Raw genomic sequence first — 26,370 nt, 5'->3', positions numbered from 1 at the left:
GATTCAGCACAATTACAATGACAGAGATGATTCCCTGTCCCCTCCCATTCCAGCAATGGGATCTGAAGGGGAGGTAAGACATACTCTGATAATTCACCTCTCAACTTAGCAGGGTCAGGACAAACAATAGCCAAGGGAAAAAGCCACTGGTATTAGGAATCCAGGAGGCAGCTGGTATTCTGCTGCTCAGGACCTAAAAACGCAGGGAAATACAACCCTGGCAGCTTTGATGCTAGATTATTCTCTATATTTTTACCAGTGGATTGGTGTAACTCTGATCAGAAAGAATCATCTTTGCCAAATCCCATGGTTGAACCCCTGCCCAGGACAATAATCTCATATGGTGACGACATGGGCTGATTTGTGTTCTTTATTGTTGTTATAGATTTTTCACAGTTCCCTGGTTTCATCTGCAATTTTTCATGCACAGGCGCAGTTCTGCTTCTCTCCTTTTGTATCCTGCCCAGGAGTAGCATGGAGCCTCAGTCGAGTCTGCTTTCCCTCACAAAACCCTGCCAGTATCTGCAATTGATTCAAAATGACTTACCCTGGATTCACTTGTCCTTACTTAAAAATAAACATGGACTGCCAGGTTTTATATATAATGCCTGAAAAAAGAGAAAAAAAAAAAAGAAAGAGAACAACCAAGCATAAAACAACCAAGCATAGAACAGAACTCAGTTGATACACAGGGACATGATATAATGCCAGTTTGGCTAAAATCTTTCCTGAATGTTGGAACTCATCCAGGGTGAAACTCACTGTGTTGCTGCTTTCTGAAGCCAACCTTGCTCGTTCAACAACCATATTGGTGCATATCGGTCCTGCCTTTCTGGCCGCAGCATCCAAGTAGTTTGAGCCTCGCTGTGTCCTGATAGTGGATATTCGTGGCAGCCAGCATTCCATGCTGTGCGCTGCTGCTAAGGGAGCAGTTTGAACCCAGGGATGCTCAGGCTAAAGTTAATAGCTGACTAATAGCACCACTTGTTGAGAAATGCCATTTGAATCTGTGACTTCTGATGATGAGGAGTGAGCTCATTGTGAGCAAAAACTAGCCAGGATATATTTTGGGCTTTGTTAAATTCCTTTAAAGCTTTCCAAGTCATTTGCAAAGGTGCAAATGAGAGCTTTAGTGAGATGGTAGGTTAAGGAAGAGAATGAGACTGTTGGCTTAGAGGAAGGGGGGTGATGAATTAAAGTGCCTTTGTGGAATTAAGTCTCTTTCTGCATCAGACTGTAGTTTCCACCTTCCTAATTAACATTGTTGTTTTTATTCTTACTGTATTGCAAGCTATCCTAGCCTGACCTATTGGTTCACAAGATAAAAGGGGTTACCTGATCAGAATGGAGATCCCCTCTACTGGCTTATCTAAACCTTTACTAAAAAGTGTGATATCCATGAATGCAAATAGAACAATACATCTAAGAATTATGTATCTGGGAGGTTTTTTTTGGGGGGCGGGGTGTGGTAAAAAAAGGAAAAAAAGTCCATGTTGCTTTGAGGTTATTTTAAAAACTGAAACTGAATAGGTCAATACCCCTTAAGCTTTTTGGTCTTTAGTTCTCTTAATGGTATGGCAGAAATCGTTAATTGTATTATTAAAAAAGCTTTGAAGACTGTATTAATGTAACGTGACCTCGGATCAGTCAAGATCACATTTTCATTATGATTAAAAGATTCCTTGTCCTGAAACATTGATCTCATCTTCAGCTGAATGTGTCAGGCGGAGAGGGGATGTTTCATGTCCGGGCAGTAGATGGCAATATTGCATTTCATTCTGCAGTGTGCTCTGCTATAAAGGCTCACCTCAGAAAGGGGCCATGAACTTTTTCCCTCAGCTTCCAAGAGCAGGTTTGCACTTACATAGTGTATTAAATATTCCAGAAGCAAAATAATTCGAAATTCCATTTTGAATCCAAATTTCTTCAGTGACTGGTGTCAGGTGCCTGTGTCACAAACTGCAGCACCTAAACAGTCCTGATCCTGCATGTCAGCTCTGAGAATGGATATTTGCATGTTAGGGACCATCAGCATTGTCTGTCTTGTAGCAGGGATTCAGTGAAGCAGTATATGACCCCTGAAATTAACATCTCCCACTTGGTTGCTGTGATTTTTCCTAGCTTTTTCGTGGATTTTCCACCTTTGTGTCGAGAGAGTGAAAGCTGTATCAACTAGTTTAGTTTATATCATGGTTGGGGAAGTTCAGAAAGGTACCTAGCTAACATGTTGTCTTCCTTTGTACTGTAATATTTGGACAGACCTTATAGCAGGTCCTGGGGAAGATGAGAAGAGACACTTTGCAAAGAGCTAGGAATCAGGAAGGTGTGTGTTATAGGGTCTTACACTCATTGACTGTGCTATGCCCTAATGTGCTATGCTGCTGAGTAGGCGGACAAGGATTTCAGAATGAAAGTGACATCTGGGGTCAGCGATTTATGAAAATGAAATATGCTGTGGCAGCCTGAAGATACAGTGTATGTAAAGTGCTACTCCTTCGTTGTCCTGTGGGCATATGCCATGTGTCTCTGCAGTTTTGTGAGGTACCAAGGTAATTGCCTTAAAACTCCTTGCTACACAGGGTGTTGCAGGATGCTAGCACACACACTAAGTGATGGGAAGCAGAGGGGTGTGCTGGCTGGTGTTAAAGCTTCAGCACTGCTGACTTTTCTATAAATAACTGCTGTCTGCTGTAATAATTGGTCACATCACAGTCCGTGGTGATCTTTTATATTATTGCTGGCTGCTGGAAAACTCCCGGAGGCGTAAAATAGATACCAGGAAGATCCTGCACCCAGCAGTGTGTTTCCCCATGCGGCACAACAGAGTAAAACAGAAATAGTGTTTACAAGGAGCTGATGAAGAATTTTCTGCAGTGGGAAGGATGAAAAAAAAGAGATTGCACCTCCAAAATGATAGCAGCAGGCCATCTCTCATGCAGGATATTGCTGGGTCTTGTGGAAAGAGAAAATCTTCATAGGGTTTCTAGTGGTGCACTGAATGGGTATTATTATTTGCCTCTGACTTACTTATGGTTATTTTTCAGCTCTCCATAAAATAACAGTGTCTTGCAAGAAATTGAAAACTAGAGAAAAAAAAAAAAACAACTAGGTGATTGGCTTGTGTGAGATGTGTGGGGATAAAATGTGTAGTGTTCTCTATCCTGAAGGATTCAGAACACTTCACAGACCAAGAATGCTGAGGGCTAGGTGCCACCCTCCCTTAAATGCAGCCAGCTTGGGGTGAGGCACAACACTGAGGTGAAGCTGCCCAGCATCAGGAATCAATGTTTGTTTTAAGGGAAGGCAGAAAAGCACTGGAGTTAGATGTTCAGGAAATTATTTGAGTGGAAACGGTTGAATTGCCAAGCTTTGCTCGGTAGTGAGCATTTGAAATAGTTACTATCCTGAGAACTGAGAGCTGTAGTGAACTGCTGTAAAACTGTAGTGGCTTTAAGGTCACCAGGTGAGTGTGTGTGTGGGGTGTATGTGTGTCCCCACTTTGTTTCTGCCTCTGTCTTAAGATGCATTTGCCCCTCTAACAACACACAGTGTGGTACACTACATGCGTTACAGAATGCATGCTTCACTGGTGTAATAAAAACTTTGCTCATGTTGACTAAGAATTTATTAGAACTGAAATCTTTCCAGCATTACACAGAAGCTGGCACAGAGAACAGGACTGTGGAGGAACTTGTCAACAGCCTCTCAATTGACTTTTGCTGACTGATATTTCAAGATTAGGTGCTATTGTAGGGCATTTAATGTAAAAAAGGATTGCTGTGAGATCTTAGCTTCTGTCCTGGTTATTTGCTATTGGTGGGAACTCTTTGGTTCCAGCAGTTTGGTTCTTTGTGATTTGGAAGAAGCATTGAAAGTCCACATAGCTTTGGGTCAGAAATGTATTCTCCTTCAAATTATGCCAGGAAAGTGTCAATGTAGCAGAAGTGGGGTAAAATGTCTACAGGGAAGAGAACAGCAGGATGCTTTCTGTGGCCTCAGCCCCACCAAGTAATTCCTGGGGCCTAGCTTGAAAGCAAGCTATATTGCTTGCTGTAAAAAAGGCAGATACTGTACAAAAGCCATTGCTCACTTATGAAAAAGTCTAGGCTATTCTGGCATGGATTTGCTCATCCAGGACAGAATTAACTTGCTGTGATTGGGCAGGCTGCCTAGTTGTAGTAGGACATTATCTGCTCTATATACTGAAGTCTCCAAAGCAATGAAGAATCTGGCCCTTATGCAGCAGAGCACTCCAGTAACATGAGACTAGACTAAGACTTACACCTGCTGATCTTTAGCCTTGGTGTCAGCCCTGCTATATGACAGTATCAGTTTATATGCGTGAAGGTGCATACCCAGAGCCATATTCAGAACACCTGATCATGTTTAACTTTCCTTGGTTTTCTTTCTTCTTCCAGCCAGGATCCACTAACTATATAGTGATTGCCCTCAGTTGGTCACTGTGCTCATGAAGTTGTGTGCCTGTATTTATTTTAGGTGCCATCATGAGCAGCCTGCGTATGGTCTGTGTGTATGGGCTGGTCTTAAAATTTTGCAACAACAATGTAATGACTAATTTATAGCAATTGCCCCTCAGACAGTAAAAAAGCAAACTAACTAGAAAAATTGTGGAGGTAATTGGCAATTGATAGAATAGACTGGAGAAATGGGAGGAAAAACTTACTAATATCTGAAAATCCAGATGGAGGATTTCAGATGTTTGCCTTCATTTGAATACTGCATGGGTAGGAATTCAGCACTGAGACTCCTCAAACTAAAAGTGAATGATGTTGAGAGAAGACAATACCCATTCAGAAACAGGAAAGATAGTGCTCTGTGAGAAGAAGGAAAGCTCTGGGAGTGTAAAATCACAGCTAAAAACAATGCTGCCATCAAAGAAATGAGCACATCTGGTGTAGCTTCTTGAGACCCAGCAGTAATCCTGAGTAACCAGTTTGTATTGGGAGAAGACAACAATGAAACAAAAGAGTTATGTTTGGAGAAGACTGTGGTCTGCAAACTGCAGTACAAAAGCTTTTCTCACCATCTACCTTTGAGGACTGTGCACCAGAAAAGAGCTCCGCCAATCTTCTGAAGTCAAACTGGTGCTTTCCATGCTACTCTGTGCTACTCTGGCACCTTGCAGAAAGATAAAGGTAAGCTGGTGAGACACCTTCTGCCTCTTTTTCTTATTGAAGCAGTTCTTTCTCCTTCAGATGACTAGTTCTCATGGCAAGTAACTAAATTCAGGAGGGAAGGGGAGCTTCAGCTCCTAGATTGCTGATGTAGAGTTAGATTTTTGTTTCACTAACATGATTTTTTTGCTCTCATCTTCAGGTACCAGGAGAAGAAATGAGCAAACTCCTCTGACACCGGTTTTCACCATGACAGTAATTTGAGTAGAAGCAGCTTTGCCTGCAAATAAATAAATAAATATTATATGAAAAGCTTCGGATGGAGCTGCCATGTTCATTCTTGTTTCTAAAGCCCCCACAGGCCATGTCACATATGTGGGTCATGAGGTCTATCGATTATGTGTCAGACCCTTAGGTGTCAGTAATCAATAACACTAACCTGCAGAAAACGCAGCAGAGATTTGCTAAACCAACTCTTCACATTGTTCTTTTTCTTGTATTTAAGTTTTCTATGCCTCACTAAAAATAACAGAATACATACCAGCAAAGGCAGGGGAGACAAAAACATCATTTGGCTGCCAACTCATTTACTGTCCATTTTCATCTGATTCTGCATGGTTCTTGGTGAGAAGACAGGATGAGGAGGGGCAAGACAGGAAAGGGTATTTCCAATTGAATGGGTTCTGAGAAGTAGAAATGAAAGTGATTGAGTTGGGAGGACCTAAACATTTTGACCCTGACAGCTTATTAATATTTAACAAGGTGCCAGATTTTTCTTTGACACTGGAAATTGTTGCGACTGTCTGTCTCCAGCAGACTGAGTCTGCTTTCTTAGTCCACCATATCTAATGTACCTGTTTCCAGTCATGAATAGTCCTTATTTACACATGCTTTCCTTTATTTGCTATTTCTGAGAATAAAGAAGGTAGTTTGGCAGATTAAGTTGTGAATTTTTTCATTCAAGCTTCATATCTCTTTATGTTCTCAATGGGTCACTGAGCAGACTGTGGTTTTCTTGTGTTGATTGTGGTTTTCAGAATCATTCCTCAAATAACTTTTAACAAAACATTTATTTGCCTGTTTAGTTTGCAGATTGCTTGTGAGCTATTCACTGTGTTACATCTTTTAAATGCGAGCAGCTCTGATGAGATAAATATCAAAATTTGGAATTTGTATTCTTATTTTTGTTTGTATTAATGCAATACTTCAAGATGGTATATGAAACTGGGATCCTATTGGGGGTAGGGGAAAAGTCTATGCCATAAAGATAATGCAGCATCGAACGAGCAATACTCAATAGAGGAGATGAAGTGTAGGAGAAAATAATATCTTTATGTATTATTTAGGTGGTCTGCATCCCCAGTCTTTTGGTTCCTGTCTCTGTCTCTCTGCATTATCTAGGTGGATTAGCTCCCTAATGTAAATGCATAGACCTAAGTGACTTTTCCAAGGTCGCATAGAAAGTTTGTGGCAGAGCTGGATATTGAATCGGTTTACCAAATCTCATTCCAGTGTCCTGAATGTGTTTTTTAAAAAAAGACTTTCAAACATCCAAGAGCATTTATCTTTCTGTACTCCCAATTAAATCAGTGAAAAATTAAAAAATTCCATTTGCTAAAGAGTTAGTTTTGTGTTAAATTGACAGAGAGGATCCCTAGATTAGAGAGCTGTTGGGTTTGGCTTTAGGAATTTCCAGTCAAGACCATGAATTCTCAATGCTATTTTTGTGAATGCTCCACAACATGGGTGTAAACTTTGAGTTTCAGTGTTTAGGGTTTTCTTGTGGAGATACTTGTCCGTCTACTTCGGTAATTTTTTCATTGCATCCCAAGACTGATGTGAAGGAACTTCTGTCTTTTTGGCTTGTTTGAAGAGTAGTCCAGAATATCTTTTAAAATATTTTACTGCTCCAGCTGCTCTGTAAAGTCTGATTCTGATAATTCATCTGTTCCCCTTAATAGAACTAGGCAAACATTTGGTAATTTGAGTTTACAATGTGTATTTATGCCTTGCCATTGGGGAATTGGCTTCCATTTTTGCATTTAGAAAGTTTTAAAATGAAACCTGAAAATATTTTCCCTTTCTTTACAGTGTGTACATTGCAAAGCACCCTGTTGCTGCCTTGAGCTTTCTGCATTGTATAAAATCAGTCATTTCAATGATAATCCACTTACAACTGTGCTCAATTACCCACTTGTGCTGTGAGTTGCCAAGTATTTGCCTAGTTTCAGGGGATAAAACCTATTTGGAAAAATTGGGTAAAAAGTGAATGCTAGGAGGGGTAAACCTGGAGGGAAAGGCTACCGGGGAGGAGGAAGGCTTGAAGTTGAGAACAGCGGTACTGGAAGAGAGATGGACGTAAAGAAGAAACATGGTAAATGCTGAAAAGGCAGAGGATCATGAAAGAAAAAAAAAATCAAGAAAAGAAAATATGAAAGCAGTGTGGCTTGGTGGATGAGGTCTGGTCTAGCAGACGGAAGAAAAGATTTATGCCCAGCTTTGCACGTGAACTTCTGGGTGACCGTGGACCATTTGTATTGCCTCTTTGTCCTCAGTTTCACCTTCTGTAAAATAGGTCCTGTGGTACTCACCTTCCTCTGAGATGCATGGATGGAAAAGGCTAGACAAGAGCTACAGTAACACTGGTTATTCTGATTTATCGTTTTTCCTTTGCTAAGCCAGCATTTAGCCAATGGCACTCTGTCCTTTCACTTGTAGGAGAGCTAAAAACCTAAAGAAAGAAAAACACACTCTCTTTCGGGAAAGGAGGGAGGCTTTTAATTATTTAAGCATCTCCTTTTCATGTTGCTTCTGGTTTTTTAATCGTTATCATTATAGTTGTTAAGGCTATAGGCTCTACATAAATCATTTAAATAAATAATAAATAAGTCATATCATTAAGTAATACACTGGTATTATTTATGGCTGTAGGGAGAGGGTAAGAATACTGTGGATAAGATTGTGTTTAAAATGAAAAGAAGCCTTTGTTAGGCTCATCATTTTAAACACTGCCTTCTGGAATTAAGGCATGAGCTTTTGGAAACTGTCCTGGGAGGTGGATTTGCTCTGAAAGAATTAGCCACCAAATTGACTGTCTCTGATTCTGCTGTCCATTGGCCACGTGTCCCACAGCGTGGCCCCTGCTGAACGCAGTCCTGTCTTGCAGACCTCTTGTTCCTCTTGTTCTTGATTTTTTTCTCAAGAAGGACCAAAGGTTTCACATCAGGCAGCACTCAGCATTGTGGTGTTTTGAATGGCAATGCTGTCCTGGGCAGACACTACAGTGTTGTTAGGTTTTACAGCTGCTCAGGTCCTACGGCAGCACACGTAGAACATTGCCTCCAAGTTATTCCTTTGCTTAAGAGGATAAAGGCTTGATATTTACTGGGCTGCTCTGAAAGTCTTTTCTCACAGCTTTACCACTGAAATCCTCTCTCCCACAGTAAAAGCAGAAACAGTCATTTCAAGTTGGAATATATATTTTTATAATATGTATTTGTAAACAAAGTCAGGAAGGTATCACTTCAAAATCTTATTTCTGAAGTGAAAAATAAAATTAATTTAATTTTAAATACATGGTAGTTATTAACTTTTATTTTTGCTCTGAATTTTTGTTTGTCTGAATTTTCCACACAATTTGAGTATTTGAAAGAAGAAATTTGTCCCAGCTAGTCTTGCTTGTGGCTCATCGTTCCAAGTGGCTGGGGAAACATCAGTTCTGTAATTTGGTAAAAATAAGCAAGACAATTATAGAAGAATTATCAGTGGGTGATGAGAAGTATAATTTTATCAGTAATTATGTTTCTCTGCAGGGTGATAAATATCTTTACCGAACTGGTACCTATAAATGCTTAACTTTTTCAGGAGGACTTCTTAAACCCAGATGAGTCACGTAGTCCTTGGGACCTGCCCTGAACACGGCCACGCTGCCTTGTGTGGGAAAACCAGTGCATGGCGATGGTATGCAGCAGGACAAGACACAGAGCCAGTCAGCATCCCTGCAAGGCTGCTCAGTTGCATAGGTAAAACTTTGGGTGCCTTTTAGTCTTGACAGAGAAGACCAGGGGAAGGAACTGGGCCAGGTGGTGGTTGCTCTGGAGGGTTTGAGATAGAAGTAGAGCAGAACCAGAAGGGAGAGCAGGAGGAGGTCTTTGCCACTGTGGGGTGGGCCATAGCACAGCTCCTATTGTTGGGAAACACTTTCCTGCTTCTCTAAGATGTTACAGCCTTATTTTTTGACTTTCTCCTCAACCCCAAAAGTCACAATTACAGGTTGTTCCCATGCTGCTGCCTACTTTTTCTGCACCTTAGGCCAGCTTTGGTGGGAATCATACCCTCTCTTCTCTGGAAGCAATGGGTTTTCTCTTCCTAGGAAATACTAAATTTCACAGACTGGATTTTCACGGTATACAGAGACTCAGAGACACAGACAGCAAAAATATATGAGGCTGACTTGCATGTTGCCTCCACCCTTGAGAGAAACACATGGTGTTTAAACCCACAGCAAACTCCCACCATTACATGCTGTGTTTTAATATCACATGGTGAAACCCAGCTTATCAAAACCATGTAACGCTGCTGTAAGGGGTGTCCTGGATTAGCAGGAAGTGAGGAGCAGTGGTACATGTTACCAAGCAGGTAGTTAGCTATATGATCTGTGAATCCTTTATCCCTAAGCAGGTCCTTTATTCCTAAGCAGAGATTCAGTTTTACTTTCTGAGGTGCTACGTTCCACAGGTAGTTATTTGCCTGTGTCCTGAATGCCTTGCAGAGTGTGGGATAGAATGGATGATGGATTATTGTCTTAACTTCACTGAACTGAACTCATTGACAGTGATCTTGTTTATGCCTCATTTATGCAGCGCATGCCATTTTCACAGGAATCTTTAAAAAAACAAAGAAAAAAAATTGCATTTCAGCTTCAACTTCCAAGCACCTGCTAGAAGTTCTAGAGTAACTATGTTGTAGGACTTACCTTCTCCTATATAACTGAGGAGTGTAGTTTTTCATTGGCAAGTCCTATCTTAAGGATGTATAAACACAATTTTTTGGCCTTTGCTTTTGAATCAGCTAAGTGGACCTGGCTCCAGTGAGGTGGAAAAACTCTGAAGTTTCTTCTCCCCTGGGGCAGGATCCATCCAACTCATTGCCAGCGAGAAATACCACCAAGCCAGCATGACTAACATTCGGAAACTTACTGCTGTCCTTACCCATAGTGCAAGTCCCCAGCTGGGACTTCAGCTCACTGCACTTAAAGGCAGAGGTTCAGTGCACTAAAGCAGTTAGTGCATTTAGCCAGCACACTTTCTGATCCCCTCACCCAGTCCCACCAATCACTGATGTAGTTTCCTCCTGCTTATTCTAAATTGGCTTTAATTTTCTTTTAAATAATTCTGAAGTGTGACTTTTTCAGTACAAGACTGGGAACTATGACTAATTATAAAATCATTACATGATTAAACTCAATTAACTTCAAATAACCCTTCAAATTTGCTTAATGTCAGCCCTTGGCCCTGCTTGAACCAATAAATATTGCTCACCTTTTGTAATGGGTATAAAAAGAGGTTGTTGCAGAGCATGATTGTTCAGAGTCAGCTGAGCCAGAGAACGGCCTTACAGAACAGGGTTAAACTGGTCCCAGAGAGTTGAATACTGCCACATCAAGAAGGGGAACAGAGTCTTCTGCTCCTAACTGGGACATTTTTTCCCCCAATATTTTTTCTTTCAAGTAATAAAGCTTCGAAAATTCTTTTCAGCCTTCCATTCAATGGTCCCAATCTGCTTTGCAAATGTTAATAAGGGTTAAACCTCCCAAAACCACCAAAGCATGGGAAAGTACTGTCATCCCCATTTAGACAAGGGATACCAAGGCATAGATGAGTGAAGTGAATTGCACAAGGATCAGTGGCAGAGGCAAAATCCTAAGAGTTGTGATGTCCTATTTTATATTTTAGCTAAAGGGGTTTCTTGCATAACACTGCAAGTTTCATATAGCTGTATGAGAGAAAGGGTCTCTCTTCTCAATTATTGGGCACATCTGGTTGTTGGGGTTTTTTGGTGGGGTTTTGCTTTTTTTTTTTTCACTTTATGAAGCCATCTCTGGATCCAGTCTGTCTTACAGCTAGATCCTGGCAAGAGAGCTGGCAAAAGTGTGCAGAAGAATCCCAGCAGCTATATTTCTATGTTCAGTTCTGGTGAGGACAGAAGGGGATATCATTATCGCTACTGTTCCTGGCAATCTGCTCGGACTGGGAAACTGGAGCGGACAGTAGCATTGTTCTCACTGAAGGTAGATGATGAATAGAATTTTTCCAATAGGTAATTAGATGGGCATGGTAACTAGGCAGTCATAAAGATGCCTGATCATCTACTCACAAACGTCCCTTGTATGGTGTGCTGGCCATTAAATGTTCTCAGAATTTTATTGACTTCCAGTCCTTCTCCATGAAAAATCTCAGCATTCTTGCTGGGTCCTGCCTGAAAATGGATTTAGAGGCCCCTTGGGGAAAAGATTTCATCCCCCCCCCCCCCCCCTCTTTCTTTTCTTCTGTTTTCTTTTTCCTGGAGACAGCACATAGCTCTGCAGTTGCTATTGAAAGAATAGTATTTGGGAACTGGCTTTTAAGGAACAGTTGATTAATGCACCTATGTGCAATAAAGCAGTGTATTTGGTCTTCAGATTTTTGGACACTTAATTTTTTTTTGTCTGTTTATGATGAATGTGAGTGGATCATCGGTGTGCACTATTAAGAGAGTCTCCTTTTTCTTTTCATTGCTGGAACTCGTGTAGCTCTTTATACTCTTGAAGGACATCACATGAGGTCTCAACTCATTTATTAAACAATAGAAGTAGTGAGAGAGAGAGAGATAGGATGTAAACACTCATCCCTAAACATAAGCGTTTCTATCCCCAGCTTGCTGTTTGAGTCTGCTTTCATGACTGGGAGTGCCCTCGGGTCATCATTGAGCAGCTTGTTCGACTGTGACTTCTGAATGATGAATGTCTCCACTTAAATTACAGATCACTACCCCATAACAAAAATTACCACTATTATTGGCCTCTGCAGGGGCACCAAAGGGTGACCAGGCAGTGGTGGAGGGCTTCACCTGCTACAACACTGCTCTCTCCCTGACAGTAAATGGAGATTTGTCAACAGTCTGTCCTGTAGGACGTGCAGTGGGGAAGTTTGGCTCAGCACTTGCTGTTCTGTCTTTTTACTTATAGACAGAGTTTTCCTGCCTGTGGTACTGCCCGTCAGATTAGTTAGGGTCAAAAGCTGAATACTTGGATTTTTGACCTTTGAATGAACCTCACAAAAAATAAAGACAAGGAATTCAGTTCTCCAGTGCACTGTCCAGTACTTGAGGATGGATTTGAACATCAAAGGATGGGTCGTTCAGAAAGATAGAGACACAGTTGTGTTCTTGAAATCAGAAGAATGTATAAACTCCCCTTATCTCTTTGGGGGAAAAACCTCCCCCATGGATCTAGCTTATGCTTGCTGTTTGTGTTGTGTTGCTCCTTTTGCCATGACAAGTCCTGATAAAAACAATTTAAAAGAAACAAATTGGGGTCCAAGATGGCTCGGAAGTGAAGGGACCATTATGTTTAATTACTTGCATTAAAATGGTTTCTGGACTGGAATTAGTTTGGGAATGTCTGTCCCCTTGTTTAGATAAACAAAAAGCTAGTTGTCATAGCAGATTGCCTGCTCATTGTCTACCTGCTGGGGGCAAAGCAAAGTCCTGTTTTCCCCTCAAAAATGAGCAACTGTAGGAGAAGCAGCAATGGTGGGCATGCAGTAAAAGTTTGGGCCATTCTAGAGCGTGCTGCAGCCAGTGCAGAGGTGAGGCAAACGTTTGGCAGCAATTTCCTCCCAGCAGCCTGTGGACCTCCTCTTGCATTGGTCAGTCAAGAGCCAGTTGCAGTGGCAATACCTCCCTGCCGCCCCCAGCAGATTGATTTTGACCCTTAACTTCTCTTTCCACCTGCTAATTACTTGATCATGTTCTCTCCCAATGTTCTTTCCACATGGTGGTGGCCTGGTTATGTCATTCTCCCATTCTGCTGCTGCCCTCTCCACCTTTTGGCTATTTGTTTTTAAAACCCTTTCCTCCTCACTGCCTTCCTCCTCTTCATGCCCATCCCAAAGTTTGTCATTAATATCCAAAAATATTTGGATATTTTGGATATCCAAAATTTTTTGGATTTTGCTGACTCTCAGCAGTCTGGTCTCTAATGCCTACTGGTTGGTGGCAGCGGGGTGTGTGTGTGTGTGTGTGTGTGTGTGTGTGAAAATCAGGGTTTTCCCTTTTAATTTGTGCTTTGTTGCTGCTGGTTTGACCTTTAATCAGGTGTCTGGCTGTTGTTTGCTTGCTGATGGTTTTTACAGAATGGTCCCTTGTAAATATATACAGAAAGGGCAGGAGAGTAACTGGAGATTGTAGACCAGTCTTTTATTTCCTGGGAGCCTATTAAGGACGGTTTCCAGTTTATCCATCCATCTCTTTGTCAAGTTGCCTCCTGTGTCCATCCACTTGAGCATTTATTTAGTGGTAATACCAGCTGCTGTATCATCCTCTAGGATTGTAACAGTGTGTTTCAGAATAAAGCCAGAGATGCAAAGTGTGCTGAACCCATTATAAAAAAATAAAAGGGCTTTCCTTGATGGCATTTAGCTCAATAAACACAGTTTGTCAGAGATGTCTTTATCTCCTTACATTTAAGTGATTAAATGTTGGTAAAAATAGCTTCAGAAATAAAACATGAAGAGAGCTTCTGGCAAAGCCCTGTCCAGTTTAATTCATACATTAAATATTTGCTAGTAGGGTCAAAAGCTGAATGCTTAGATATTTTGCCCTTTGAATGAACCTAGCTAAAATAAAGACAAGGAAATCGGTTCTGCAGAAGCCATCTCCAGAATACTAGGATCAATTTAAACATCAAAGGATGGAGAGATCATACAGATGGACAGCCATATTATTCTGCACAATTAATACTCAGAGAGGTGTTTTCTGAATTCTAAATCTCGTGTAGGGAAGATAATATTAAAATTTCAGAGCTTTAATTATGTAAAACACAGTCCTTGATGCTTAGCTCCTGAAAACCGGAGCAGTTTATTTTGCATTAATGAATGTAGAAAACATCCCCCAGTCTGAATCTCTGCATTGATGCAATCTTTTTACAGTCAAATTAGCATTCATATTTCTAAAGGTAATTTTTAGACAACACAATAAATAAATGATATGCCGATAACCTCCAGATGGATAAAGGGGTGCTCATATGGCATTTACAGTGCAAATTGGCAGAAGATTACATAATGGTCAGCTCTGTTGATCTTGGGCAGCAGCGAGCAGGGAGGGCTGAGCGGCGTTCTGGGTCTAGCACGGGGCTTCACACCCCTGCAAACTCCTTGTGTCCTGGTAGGAATGACTCGCTCGGTCAGGCATTAGCTACAGGGCACAGCAAGTTTGCGTGGAGGGCAGGATCTCTCGTGACTTTAGGTATGCTAGCAGGATCTGTATCTCAGATTGCTAGGTTCAAAATGCACTATCAATATATAACAGTGTAGAGTTAAATTCTGGAAAACTTTCTCCAAATTGAAGCTTTGGTGTTGAGCTCTTTGATTCTGAAGTCCTAAGAAGAAGGGAGAGAGCAACAGCCAATTGCTCTGAGCAACTGGAGCTGAAATTTGCCTGAAGTCTGCTGTAAGTCTGTACATCTCCACATAGACTGTGAGTTACATTTGTTCTTTGGGTTTCAATAGTAGCTTTAATCTGGTTTATTAATTTCTCTATATGCCTTAGTTTAATAAGATACTGACCAGGATTTCAGGATTGAGGTCAATGACTTTTGTAGTTCAGAAGTATCATTTTAGCTTTGGGATTTTTTTGATGGCTACTGAAACTTCACTTCTAACTTGAATTTTCTTTAGGCACCTAAATAAGTGTCCTCATTTTTGTTACATGATTTCAAGAGCTCCTGTGCTTTTAAAGACCATACCATGACTTATTAAATTACCTAACTTAAGTACCAGTCTTTTGAAAATCTTAGCCATGATTATTTTCTCACTGTTATCTCCAAAATCCGCTTGTTTGTTTTTTAAGTAAAGGACTGTATTGCTTCATGTGGATTTTACCATACTGTTTAGTTTTGGATGGTAAATGGCATTAAGAATGGATTAAAATAAACAAAATAAGGCCCAAGGTCTTGATCTTTGTCCACTGAAATAAAGGAGAATTTTGTCATTTACTTCCATTGGATCTATCAGAGAAATTCTGCGTGGTGATGAAGTACACGGTATCTGCTTAGTTTGGATCATGTGGTAGTCAATGGAGTGACTTGACTTCAGAAGCAGAGCGTTGCCTTGCTGTACGTAATTAACATGACAGTGCTGTAGGTTTGCATATGAAAATCCAGGCTATTGTAAATTGTGGTTTCCTTGCCAACCATATCTCAGCTCTCACTTCTGTAGTTGTCTCTATGATGCTTTGTGCAGTATTATTACCCCTTACCTAATGCTGGAGCTGGATGGATCTGCAAAATCCAGCTATTATTCTTTCCATTTGAACTACATTAATATGAAAATAAAAATAAAATCTAAGATGTTTCACTTCCCGAGTAATTCTATTCTGGAAACATTAAAATAAACAGACTTGACATTGGGAATGTTTCAAAAAGACATTTTTTTGGCAAATGCTTGTAGCTAATGAATTTGCATTCATAAATGTAAGCATTTATATCAGAATCATGATTAAAGCATTAAAATTGACTCTTCTGCCAAACTGTAGGTCACATAGCTTGAATTTCATGTTTTGAAAATTTCATACTTGAGCAAACCGCTTGCCAGCAAATTACAGACCAAGACTTATTCCCAAGAAGTACTTTCTGGTGAAGTTCAAATAATGAATATATGTTTGTGTCTGTGGAGAGGGAGGAAGCTAATTTTGCTGGTAGTATTTTTCACTGAACATTATTTGGGCAAGTGGCCATAGAGAAAGCTTTCTTGAATTTCTTCTTGTTTCTCTTTGATTTGTCCCCAGAAGATATTGATCTAGCTGGATCTGCGGCTGTGGGCAGGGTTCATTGGTTCTCAACAAATTTTTGCATGTTCTTGGCAGCATTTTCTGAATTGGAGATATCTATTCAAAATGCTAGTAAGAGCTGCAAGTAGTGTCATAGTGAATGTACTTATAGTCTATGCTTAAGGTATAAGCAAGACCTTAGTCCTGGCTCTTCCCTTTTTGAGACAATTGTTTGCATTGCTTGTTTCCATGTTATTTTGAACTAATATATAGATTGGGAGATAAATCTTGTTTCTTCTTGATCAAGGTTACTTTGCACATGGAAGACCTCTCTAATCCAATTTATGCCTTTCCCGCATGATCCCCTGAGATGCAAATGTGAAGTCATGCCTAGGAATGAGTGGAATATGGCAGTCTTCCTTCCTCATGGTAATGTGGTACCACTTCAGGAGGATAGTGCAATTGCACCTTAAAGCTCGAGGAAAGAGAGCAGGATCTTGCACCATCCATCCCATGGTGGAAGCTACCATGTTTTATTTTTATAAGTGTCTGTACTGCCATAAACAAAAGGTAATCAGGCCAGAACCACAACAGCTGTAATTTGGTGGCTTTGCTATCTTCAGTGCAACAGTGCTGTGGAACCTGCTCAGTGACCTCCACTTGGCTACGTGTCCTCTCCATATGTGCCCTCGTGATGTTCATACTTAACATTTACAGCCAGGCTAACTGCAGTGTGTAAGGTGTGATTTAATCCATTGCCCTTAGTTGCAAGATTTGGATGTTATTCTGCTTTCCTTGTCAAACCAGAGATCCTCTCTGTTCTTCTGATTCCTTCACAATCCAGACTTGATAAAATAATAGCTTTGGCCAGCTTTTGAAGCCAGATTAGTTCCTAGATTGCAGTGCAGCACTTTAGTTGGGTGGGTGCAAAGGAGAGGATAGTGTGTTGTCCTGTGAGGACAGGGGCAAGGAGCGAGAGGTTGGAATACCTTAGGCTGGTTCTGCTGCCAAAGGCAATGTACTGTCAAACTATGGCCTAATTTTCTTACCTAGGGTGTGTTTAAAGAGGGATTGGCATCAGGAACAGGCCATTAAGCAACTGAAACTCTAATAGAAAAACATAACCTTATCACAGATTTTTTTTTAAAAACCCTTGGAAAATAGCTCAAATATAAGGTTAATTGGAGCCAGAAATGTCAAACTAATGTAGCAATTTACCCTGGGAGACTGCCCTGGCCTTTGAGTATAGCAATAGTACAGACTACTGAGTAAGATAGTGAAGAAATATAATAGGATTTTATGTAGTCCCCTGTCATATTAAACGTTCTTTGCAATTAATTTCTTGTTGCAATGTTATTTTCACTGACCTATTTTTTTTTGACCTCCTACAATCTTTAAGCTACCAAAGTAGGGCATACGGGAATTCGCATTTCTTAAAAAAAAAATTGAAAAAATCTTAACTTAAACCACCATCAATATACACATTGCAGTGCAGACTGATACTAACTCAAAGCAGTATAAAAATGCCATTGGCTTATTCTAGAATAGCCTTTAGTCTATAAGCTGTACTGATCCATTCAGGAAAATGCTGCTTTTGAACAGCTCGTTCAGAAACAAGTGGGAGTTTTCTTGGACTGAGAGCTTGAGGATGTCTGCCCTGTGAATGAAACATGATAGGTGGTCTTCTTTTCCTCCTGGTTGCTGGCTCCGTTTCTTCTACTCTTAACTGAACATCAGACCAAGATAGCTTGGTATTGTGATCTGGTCTGATTAATCCCAAACTGATGGACTTAAAATTAGCAATGATAAAATCCCAAAGTTGTGGAATAGCCAGGGAATTCTGGCAGGTTCCAGCTGTTCCAACTCTAACTGAATCCCTTTCCAGATGAGCTGGTTACATAATCCATTTTCACTTTTTAATCAAACGTTACTGAAGTGATGTGCTCTGTGTATTTTTATACAGCTTCCACAGTTTACTACAGAAGTGGCTGTATTTCTCTGGAGGTCTAATGTTTCCTGAAAGCATCTCTGTCTGAAAGTGTGAGTGGGTAGGATAGTCAAATTCCAAAACAGATCACTCTGGGGGTGTATGAAATGTCCATCACAGAGACAGATAAATGTCTGCTAGAAACAATCAGGTGGTTTGGGAGGGAAGGGGAGTGACATGATCTCTGGAAGTCCCTTCCACTCCTGTTTTTCTATCATTCTAAAAGATGGAAAATGCTATCCCAGGAGAATATACTTGGTGTCCAGTCTTGCAGTCAAGGTGACCAGCTCAAAGGAGAGAGAACAATACAGGCAACAAAACTTTCTGATCTTGAATAAGAACTCTTAACATAAGCCCAACTGTTTTCCAATCAAGTGTCCTTAATGTTTTTCCCTGTGGTAGTAAGAATTTTTTTTTTTTTTAAAGTGGAGCTGGAACCAAATATCATTGAATCAAAGAAGCCAGCATTAATCAAAGCACATCAAAGAGGTTCCTCATCAGTTGCCTGGAGCAACAGAATCTACAGCGTATCATCTTTCTTATGCTAAGCTGGAGGAATTCAGAGAAGAGAATTTTGTCTGTTTGCTCTCAAATGAACACAGAAATAGTGTTTTCAAGGTTTCTTTAATAGTTCAGTGAATTGGTCCATTTAGCCGTCATAATTTCTGAGTCCCAGACTTACATTTCCCGGGAATGTTTTTCATGTGAAAATCAATCAAACCAACCTTTAAAGCTAAACAGGTGGTGGGTTGCCTCTCTTGACAAAGTTATAGAAGTGCTTCCTATTCTTACATTGTCTCTTTCTGTTCCGTCTCTCTCTTGGACATTAAAATGGTACCCCTAAGGCCCTCCTTGCCTTGCTACAGCTGCATTTCATTCTTAGCTAATAGTACTTGGAGGGAGCAATCAACTCAGCTGGATAAACAAATACAGTTCCCTGTTCAAGTAAAAAACCCTCCCCTCAGATCACTATTTTCTAGTGTTCCCCAATACAGAAATTAGCGGTGCTTGTATTTACTATCTATTTCCAGAAGACCCATTTGTTACCTAAAAACTTATAGATGCTCAGTATAGCCAAGTGATTACTCAGGTGTAGAAAGGCCTGAATTTTAGATCTCAGCCAGATTGATTCTTACACTTGCTTGAGCAGTTGATAAAATGCTCACCAGCAAAACCTCTTTGTCCAGCCTAGGGATTTTCAGGGCAGCATTGATAGATACCTAGACCTTTCATATTGATTGCATTTGCCAGAAATAAAATCCAGCAACACACGAGCATTGTGACCAACCTGCAGTAATGCTGAGGCTGGAACTGTGTTTTTATGGTTTTCTAGGTCACATGTTGTGCATCTCCTTACTAACGAGTCCCAGAGCATTTTCCAGAATGTGTACCCATGGGCTGAGTCCTGTACCCCAGCTCAGGTCTGGAACGTGTTGACAATTCAGCATGGGCGACACTTCGCTCCGGTTGTTAAAAGAGGAAGTGAAGAACAGAAGTTCCCCAACTGAAACTGCAGGGGGAATTTTAGTGCAGTAGAATGTAATTATCCAAACTGGAATATGGCCAGGATCCTAGAGTTAATAATACCCTCTGCTCTTGCAAAAAGTGCCATAGGATCTTTTATGATGGCTAGTGGTCAGCAGGCTTCACCTCACATCGCAAAGATATCTATTAAACAGATCAGATAGGTGGATCAGGAGTGTAGGTATTTCAGTCTTTCATGTAACACAAATATTTCTGGACGGCCTCTGGCTGCAGCCTTCAGGTTCAGGAGGGAATTGAGTTAAACAGCCAGGGAAGAGACATTAGTCTTAATGAAAATGATCCCATTAAAGGCAAATGACAAGCAATTGATGAAGAACAGAGATGTACACTGAAGTACCCATAAGGTAATATTTGGGTACATCAAATCACCAGTCATCTTCCTTGACCATCAGCATCATGTAGTTTGGAGGAATGGAATAGAAAAGGTTAACAGCATCCTTTGTATGATAGGGTCAACTCCTGTGGAAATCTGTATTACGAATTTACCCTGATTTCTGTAACAGTGGAAGCTATGTGCAAATGAATTGGGAAATGGGTGTAAGTGGCAAGATTACATTGTGTTAATTAGCCTGGCACTGATGAACTGTACAAAGCCTGGGAACTTCCACAGCAGGAAAGAAAGCACATCACAGAGAATCCCTTTCGTCACAACTGACTTGTGCCATGGGACTTCAATTAAAAACCAGACCAGGCCACTTTTAATCGCTTTAATAAGAAATTTTTTTTTCTTAAATCTTTGTTAAACTGTCTGTCTACTTTTCTACAGTGCAGCCCATCATGATGGTAGCTGAGGTTCTAATTATCTGTCTTGGCTCCTTTTTCTGAGCACAAGGTTTGTTATTCTATACTGCACCTGGCACCATAGGCTCTGATGTTTGGGATCAGTGGGCATTACTATACTACCAGCTATAATAAAGAGTAGAAGGCCAATGATCCTGTCTGTCTGTTGTTAAAATGAAGAAAGACTTGCACAGTTCTTCCCCTTGGTACATCCCAGTACATTGGTACTTACACCATAACAGTATTATCTCAGGGAATATAAGTCTGCTACAGGATATTGCCACTTTAACCACCTGAACTGCCTTTTAGTTCCAGTTTCAACTCAGTGTCAAAAATATTACCCCTCTTTAAGATTAATTTGTGACAAAATGTCATATTAATACAGCTATATTTCCCAGGGGATAAATACAGCCTTTTGAAGAGCAGCCATGGCAGAGTGCTATATAGGACTATAGAGAATTATCAACAGGCTTTTGCTTTAGCAAATGTCATGCTACCAGAAGAATGGTGCAGTTTGCAGGTAAGTATAGTGTACGGACAGTTTTATTGTAAGAGTGAGGTTATGATATTTTCTTCCTATTAATCCATATCTCATCCCTAATTATATTAGCACCTCTCAAAGACACCTGATTAAGAATGTGAGGAGGAAACTGTCAGTTACCTATAAATCCATCAGCATTGTATCATGTTTATTTTTGGCATCTTAGCTATTTTGGGAGGCTGATGTCTACCTTGAGGTTTGTGCATCGTTGGTAGAATTACTTCTGATTTACACCAATGGGTGTGCAATCACAGTTGAGCCCTATGTGATGCTGAGGAGTTTACCTGTAAGGGGCTAAATCCAGCACCAGTTGTAAGCAACTGTAATTCCAGTGAAACCAATAACTGCTGCACCTGCATGTGCTAAGGCTGACTTTGGAACAGTTTATCAGGTATTCTCTTTGTGCTGAAGTAGGATAAACTTTGTATTTCATTGCACCTTCGGTACCTGTAGTACACCTTGGATATGTCTGAGCTATTGAAACCAAACTTCTTAACAGCCCTCAGATGTAAAGAAAGGGAAGATGAAAAAAAGTCCTAAAACTAATCTCTTGCCTCACAGCATTCCACCAAGATGACTCAGAAAATTACAAGGGAACCAAACTGCAAATTAGGCTCTAGTGTTTGTTGAAGACATTTGCCACCGCTAAAAATGAGTTATTGAAACAGTAAAGCCGAGGATTTCAGAAGAAATTTGATTGACAACAATAATTACAGCTATTCTTGTTCCTATAAGAAATACAGTGCAGGCTAGCCATAATAAATGTATGAAAATGATATTCTGAATCTGAGCAGAAGCAAAGGTAGGTCCAAACAGTTTAAGTGTCTTCTGTACAAATTTCTGTGCATTTTTATGTGTTAAAAGTAGCAGTAGTTACCAGGTAGGTGTGTAAATTTGCTTTACATGACTAGCCGGCTAATCATTGAATGTTTTCTAAATAAACCTCTGTGAATAAAGGCTGTCTTTAGTGTTCAGTCCAGTGGAACACTTTGGGTTTGGTACCCAAGCCAGGCTGTGTGGCAGCAGGGTCAGGCTGGGGGTTCTGCAGAGCAGATGCAGTTCATGGGACACTTTCATCTGACCTTTGTGTCCTGTCTCTGAAGGAGACGCCTAATGATTGTCTGAGCCACATCCAGATGCTGCCAGAGTGGTCAAATGATTTCTTTTGTACCTGAGGACTACCCTGTGCTCAGCCTGAACTTCCACAATATTCCTCATAGGCAAAGAGGAGATGAGTTGAAGCGCATGGTCTTCTGTATCCGCATGCAGCTTGGTGCCTCAGGTGGGGAACCTGAGGAGGAGCTCTAAAACTAGGAGCTCTTCTTTTTGGCTAACCAGGCTTACTCACATCTGACATGTATGTGTTACCAAACATCAGGGTTTCCTAGACAGTGCCTTAGAACAGGGATGGGTGCAAAAGCGTCGGGTGTACTTGAGTCTTAGATGCTCTTTCTTATGTGTCTGTATGACCTAATGCTATGGTGGACTAATGTATGAGAATATAAAACAATGAATGTTTTGTAGCCAGTAACTTTTGGTTTTGTCTCACTAACTTGATATCTACCTTCTATTTCCTTCTCCTGCTGTTGCAGTTATGCTTGTTACCAAAAGACCCTGTATCCCTCCCAACTCTCTCACATAGTGAAGGCAGGCTTGTAGGTGTGCTCTGCTAGCAAGTGGTTCCAATTGCTCCACTAGATGTTTCTGCTGTGAGAAGATCACTTCCCCTCTTCCCAGTCCTGGTCTGAGATCTGGATTCATTTTATGACACCAGGCAAAGTGTGGAAGAAGGCAGCACTGCAGCTAACCCTTCTTACAAGGCCACAGCAGTGCCAAGAAAGTGACTGTAGACCAGTGGTTGGTTTTATTGGACCTGTTAGATCATGTCACTGGGAGTTGTTCAGTAGAGTTAACATTAACAGGGAAAGGGAAAATAAGAAGTTAGTCAATCCACAAGTGCCGAGAAAGAGTTAAATTAATGGGGGAAAAGGAAAAAAAATTCTTAATGCTGGAGAAAGATTATGCTGGCTTACTTATCAGGTTCATGCTGAGCCCAGTCGTAATTGGAATGTACCCTTTGTAAAGTTTATTGGGTCCTGGGGCAGCTTGTTACTGAACCGGTCAATTAATCTATTTTTTTTTTTAATGAGTTAGGGGATTTCCTTTTGTGGAAAATCACCAGGAAACCTGACCAAATGCCCACAGCTTGGGGAAAGCATGGCCTTAACATATAGAAAACCCTTCCTCCACAATTAGGAGAGGAAATAGACACCTCCCCTTATGGGCAGCGTATTTGACCAATCCAGGGACTAAAGAGATGGGACTTCACCATTGACTTGCAGGTTGTTGAGGGAGGATCACCATGAAACAAGATTACTTGAATGCAGCTTCGTGTTGAAGGAAATAAAACTGTTGAGTCTCCCTGCTGAGAGACAAATGATTTCCATTTAAAAACCTGTTTGTTCCATGCTGTAACTCCCAATGTAGCAATAATTAATGATATCAGAAGGTTACGAAAGACATTCTGTTGTGCTTGCTCTGTTCTGGGCATGAAATTGGATTAACATGAAGATAAACTTAGACTTTAAATCTGTTGAGGAAATCAGTAATTATGTCAAAATTCACAAATATTAATCTGTTTAACTGTGGCAGGATACTGTTCGTCTATCAGCAAAACATCCTACCTTGTCAGAATTCTGTTGAAAGCTTAATTTCTTAAAATATTCGGATTTCCAATAACAGAATGTTGTGAAGAAGCAGCTTTTTGAATAAACACAAACAATCTCACCTCTGGAAACATGGTTATTTCTCTTTCAGTGGCAACCAGCCAGTACTCTCTCATGAGGAAGAATCAATTTGCAGGGTATTGAATAAACCCTTGGGCTCTGCTGTGGAGAGGTGACCACCCATGAAAACAACTGACATGAAAAAACCACAAGGTATGACAGTGCATACTTATTAAAAGTGTACCTTTGCTGCAAATGAGCACATGGAAACACTATTGGCTTTAGGGGCAAGAAATGGGGACAGTTACAAAGGCTCTGAAATTAAGTTAGGTAGAAATTCACTGGGTGATTGGAAGGGGAAGGGACTCCATATCTTATGTTCTCAAATATTTCAGGAGTCCAATGCTGGCCCTGATTCTGCTGTAGCTAGTTTTAATCTAGCTGCTGTAGAAAACAGAGGTGACACAGTTCTGTGAATATGTGTGCAGTGATACGGTCTGCAATGAAGCCTCCGCAGGTATAGCTTTGTTGCTATTGATGCTCAGGAGGTGCAAGTTTGGCTTGGCGTGCCTACATAAGTTGCAGTCATACCTTCCCATTGCAATTTAGATTTACCCTGAGGGAACACGTTAGCTTTGAGTGCCCATTTAAGTAAGTAGCCTGGTAGTGCAATTGTATTAGAAATAGAAAAAATAACCTTTAGTGCTAGATTCCCTTCTCAGTGGAAATGGAGATAGTGGGCACCTGTGTAAATCTGTTAGGAATGGTCCTCAATACCATCTGCCATGAAACGTGCATTTAAAACCACTTGAGACTTAGAAATCTGTCTAGTGCAAGAAAATTACAGTAGTTTCATTCTATCTTCATTCATTTAAAAATGCAGGCTGAACATACCTTACAGAAAAAAAGGAGGCTTCAAATCAGGAAGATGGTTAGGAGGCTGAGAAAGTGTTTCTATAGTCATGTGTTGTTGGGGCATCGCAGAGATGGTATCATTCAAAAGGCTGGAAAGTTTCTTAGGAAAATGTTAGTTTGCTTTTGTGCACAATGCTGGCAAAAAGAGAGGGTGTTTGTAGCCTCAAGTGTGTAGCATGTAAGAAAGGTCAGTTTTGCAGCTGCTGAATGTTAGGAAAACCTAAGCTGAAGGCTAACAGGTAACTTCAGTATTTTGCTGAGCAGGTCTTAAAGCAGATGAGATACCACTATACCAGAAAACTAGAATTTTGTGCCCCTAGGTAGAAAAAATTATAATAAGGAAATATTTTTACAAATAATAACAATTTTTAATGTGTTCTCATAAATAAAAACAACAACAAAAAAGGTTTTTATATATATGCTGGACATGCCTAGCCTCTTTATAAAAGTCTGTGGTGAAAAAGAGTATACAACCTCCATAGGTATTTCTTGTAGGCATGAAGTGGTTTCTCAACACTTCAAAATCTCTTATTCTGCTTAATTGCACATAAAGCTAACTCCTTTTCTAGTGGGGAACATCTGGTTCTCTACTCTAAAAAAAACCTTTTACTTTTTGGAAAGTGTGTATCAAATCTCCTGCTTGTCTTCTGTTTTCTAGATGAGCTGCCATCTTAGTAAACATGAAGTATGAAGGCAGAGAGTGGCTGTCGATGTATTTTCAGCTCTGATGTAGGGACTGGCAGCTCCCATTCAGCAGGTCTTTGCATCTGGCTGATCCATAGACAGAACGTGGTTTTTCCATTTCCTGACTTGAGGTGTAAAACCAACACAACTCTGTGCTGTGCCATGTGGCCTTACTGGTAAGTTGGATATTTCTGCACAGTGCTCCGTGTAGAGATGTTGTAAGTGTCTTGGCTGGGATCATTGAGGTGCTGTGTGACTGGAAGGACAAAGAAGCCGAGCCTTAACCTCTGGTGACAATTACAAGACATTCCTTGCTGTTGTTGACTTTAGTGAGAGCTACAAAGTGTCTGTGTGTAGGAATTTTTTAAGTCTCTAGTGTTTACAAAATATCCAAACCAGTTTATATGAAATTCTATGATGACCAAGTCAAACATAAAGAGATTATCTCATTATTTTTCATTTTATTATGTACTACTTCTCTTTACCAATTTATTTTTCATTTTTTCCTATGCCCCTAGCTCTTTTCTTTACCATAGAGTGCTTGCATGGGCTCAGCCATAAAATCATTTCTCTCTGAAAGAAACATCCTTCTATTTATTGCGTCTATTTTTTATGATGACTTTTACTTTGAATTTATTTAACAATGCTCTACTTCTTTCCTTTCACTACATTGTAACTGCTCCTTCCTGTGTCATTTGGAACTGGCCAAAGTTGGCAGATCTCAAATTCCTTTTTCCTCTTTGAAACGTGCAAATTCTTTCTCCTTCAGTGATAATGGGTATTGTGTTTCCTTAGAAATATTTTTGGCGGCCTATTATTTCTCAGCCACTTCAGTTGGCAAACTGAAGGCTTGGAAACAAATTAGCTTGGATGGCAGCCCAAGCTGTCAAAATGAGCCTTCCATTCATTACTGTATCATCCACCTCCTGCATTTAGATCTTCAGCCCCACTCTTCCAGTTAGCTTCTCAGTTGAGTTCTTGGAATTTTTTTTTTCTGTCACTTTTGAACTCACTACTCCAGTCTACTTCACT

General features: G+C 40.4%; 1 long non-coding RNA gene across 2 annotated transcripts; it reads left to right on the top strand.

The window, feature by feature from the left end:
• Nucleotides 1–9,093: 9,093 nt before the first annotated feature.
• Nucleotides 9,094–25,507, top strand: LOC115341700. Of its 2 annotated transcripts, none has more exons than XR_003923494.2 (3): nt 9,094–9,157; nt 23,831–23,952; nt 25,313–25,507. It is a non-coding gene; the product is annotated as an uncharacterized LOC115341700 (long non-coding RNA). The 2 variants fall into 2 exon arrangements; XR_005932455.1 differs by lacking the exon at nt 9,094–9,157 and adding an exon at nt 20,919–20,992.
• Nucleotides 25,508–26,370: the final 863 nt, after the last annotated feature.

Source organism: Aquila chrysaetos, chromosome 5 (genome assembly GCF_900496995.4).
Source record: "Aquila chrysaetos chrysaetos chromosome 5, bAquChr1.4, whole genome shotgun sequence".
Classification (NCBI taxonomy): domain Eukaryota; kingdom Metazoa; phylum Chordata; class Aves; order Accipitriformes; family Accipitridae; genus Aquila; species Aquila chrysaetos.
Note: the sequence above shows the minus strand (reverse complement) of the source record. Positions and strands in the feature narration are given on the sequence as shown.